The 3,242-nt window shown below is 38.1% G+C and overlaps 1 non-coding gene across 1 annotated transcript; it reads left to right on the top strand.

Moving 5' to 3' along the window:
* Nucleotides 1-2,709: 2,709 nt before the first annotated feature.
* Nucleotides 2,710-2,845, top strand: LOC142437698 (small nucleolar RNA SNORA15). Its single transcript, XR_012782230.1, has one exon. It is a non-coding gene; the product is annotated as a small nucleolar RNA SNORA15 (small nucleolar RNA).
* The last annotated feature ends 397 nt before the right edge of the window (nt 2,846-3,242 follow it).

The raw sequence follows: 3,242 nt of genomic DNA, 5'->3' as shown, positions 1-3,242 counted from the left end.
GAGGGTGAGGGAGAAAGGGGGAACAGATGACAAGGTCTATATATAACCTCCTCCCTGGAGGATGGACAGTGGAGAACTGGGTGAGGGAGATGTCAGAGGGTGTAAGATATGATAAAATAATTATTATTTGTAAATTATCAAGGGTTCAGGGGGAGGAGTGAGTGGGGAGGGAGGGGAAAAATGAGGAGTTGATACCAAGGGCTCAAGTAGAAAGCAGGTGTTTTGAGAATGATGATGGCAACATATGTACGAATGTACTGGACACAAATGGTGTATGTATGGATTGTGAGAGTTGTATGAGCCCCTAATAAAATGATTTAAAAATAATAAAAATAAAATAAAAACAAACAAAAAAGGAAATTCATATGATTTACTATGCCAGGAATAACACAATCAAGAGGAATGTTGGGGCATTCATTGTCAGAAAGGATCTTGCTAAATCCACCACGAAATATAATGCTATCTGTGATTGTATTACATCTATCCAACTGAAAGGAAATCCAATCAACACAACTATTATTCATCTTTATGCACCAACCACCAAAACTAGTGATGAAGAAGTTGAAGCATTCTACCCAACAACTCAGTTGGAAATTGATCAAACATGCAATCAAGATGTATTGATAAGAATTAGTGATTAGAATGCAAAAGTTGGAGATAAAGAAGAAGAAACAGTAGTTGTAAAATATGGACTTGGTGATAGAAATTAAACTGAATATTAGAATATAGAATTTTTCAAAACCAATGACTTATTCATAGCAAATACCTTTCTTAAACAACATAAAAGGTGACATGGACATACACATGGACTTCCACTGATCAAATACACAGAAATCAATTTGATGGAACATCCCCTTGCAGAGGAGTTGCAAGGAAGGGATGAGTCAACCAGGGCACAGTAAAGCACCAATGAAACACACAGTATTCCTCTGGTTACTTGAGGCTTCCTCAACCCCCACTATAATGACTCCAGTGCTGCCTCTAACTTTAGACTAGACCAGAATATATACACAGGTATAGATAAAAGATAATAGGTTACGACACATGGAATCCAGGAATAGGAATGGGAATAGTGATGCCAGAGGGTAGGAAGAAGCCAGGGAGGGGAGGAAGAGGGTAATGATTGTAATAATTGACACACAACCACATACCCCCCTCTAGGGTGAAGAACAGCAGACACCATAGGGGAAGGGAGACAGCGGTCAGTGTGAGATATGAAAATAATAATAATTTATAATCTATCAAGGGATCATGAGGCTGGGTGGGAGGGAGGGGAAAAAGAGGAGTTGATACCAAGGGCTCAATAGAAAGTAATTGTCCAGAAAAGAATGATGGCAACATATGTACTGATATGCTTGATACAATTGATATATGGATTGTAATAAGAGTTGTAAGAGCCCCCAATAAAATGATCTTTTAATAAAAAGAGAAAGAAATAAATTTGACTACATCAATGTGAAGACACTATGGAGAAGCTCAATATCAGCATCTAAAACCAGGCCAGGGACTGATTTTGGAACAGACCATTAATTGCTTATATTTAAGTTCAGGATAAAGCCAAACAAAATTAAAACAAGTCCACAGGAACCAAAATACGACCTTGAATCTATGTCACTTGAATGTGGAGAAATTCTCAAGAATAGATCTGATGCATTGAACACTAATAACGGAAGACCAGATGATCTGTGGATGGACATCAAGACTATAATTCATGACGAAAGCAAATGGTCATTTAAAGGACAGGAAAGAAATAAGACTAAAGTGAGTGTCAGACAAGATTCTGAAATGTGCTCTTAATTTTAGAATATCTAAAGAAAATTGAAGAAAGGATTTAGTCATGGGGTTGAATAGAAAATTTCAAAGAGCAGCTCTAGAAGACAAAGCAAAATATTATAAACAAATGTGCAAGGACTTAGACTTAGAAACCAAAAGGGAAGAACATGCTCAGCATAGCTGAAGCTGAAAGAGCTCAAGAAAAAAATTCAAGCCTCGAATTGAAATGTTGAACAATTCTACAGGCAAAATATTGAATGATGCAGGAAGCATCAAAAACAGATGGAAAGAATACAGGGCCACTGTGCCAAAAACAGCTAGTAGACATTCCACCTTACAGGAGGTAACATATGAGCAAGAGCCAGTGGTACTGAAGGAAGAAAACCAAACTGCACTGAAGGCATTAGCCCAAAACGAGGCTGAAAGGATTGATGGGATGCCCACTGAAATGTTTTAGGAAGCTGAAGAAGCACTGGAAGCACTTACTCTACTATGCCAGAAAATTTGGAAGACAGGTACTTGGCTGTCTCATGGGAAGAGATCGATATTTGTGTTCATTCCAAAAGATGGCCCAACAGAATACTCAAACTATAGACAAATATTGATATCACACACAAGTAAATTTTTGCTTAAGGCTGTTCAACACTGGATGCAAGATTACAGTGACATGAAACTGCCAGAAGTTCAGGCGATATTATGAAGAGGATGTGGAACAAGGAATATCATAGGTGATTTCAGATGGATCTTGACTCAAAGCAGAGAATACCAGAAAGATGCTTACTTGTGTTTCATTGGACCATAATAAATGGGAAAATCTCGAGAAGAATGGGAATTCCAGAACACTTCGTTGTGTTCATTTGGAATTGGTACTTGGATCAAGAGGCAGTTCAACAAACAGAACAAGAGAATCCTGTATGCTTTAAAATCAGGAAGTTCGCATGGCTGAATAGTGTGTTTTGTTATCCATAATCTACACAGCCAGACACCAGGCCACAGTATCGTTTCCCTTTAACGTACTTTCGGTGTGCTGTGTCTTCTATATGGCATATCATCTGTAAAGGTGAACACAGAGATAAAAAAATCAGGAAGTTTTGTGTCTGGGATTTATCTTCTCTCCATACTTGGTCAATCTGCTTGCTGAGAAAATCATCAGAGGAGCTGATTATATGAAGCATAGTGTGGCAGCAGGATTGGAGGAAGGTTTATTAATAACCTGCCATATGGATATAATACATACTTTGTTGCTGAAAGGGAGGAGGATTTGAAGCACTTGCTGATGAAGATCAAGGATTGTAGCCTTCAGTGTGGATTACAGCTCAATGTAAGGAAACCCAAAATCCTCACAACTGGTACAATAGATAACATCATGATAAATGGAGAAAAGGTTGAACTTGTCAAGGATTTTGTCATATTGGACTCAATTAATGCTCATGAAAGCAGCAGCCAAGAAATCCAAAGATGTATTGTGT

Source organism: Tenrec ecaudatus, chromosome 1 (assembly GCF_050624435.1).
Source record: "Tenrec ecaudatus isolate mTenEca1 chromosome 1, mTenEca1.hap1, whole genome shotgun sequence".
Classification (NCBI taxonomy): Eukaryota; Metazoa; Chordata; class Mammalia; order Afrosoricida; family Tenrecidae; genus Tenrec; species Tenrec ecaudatus.
The sequence above is the reverse complement of the archived record's forward strand: the minus strand, read 5'-3'. Positions and strand labels throughout refer to the sequence as shown.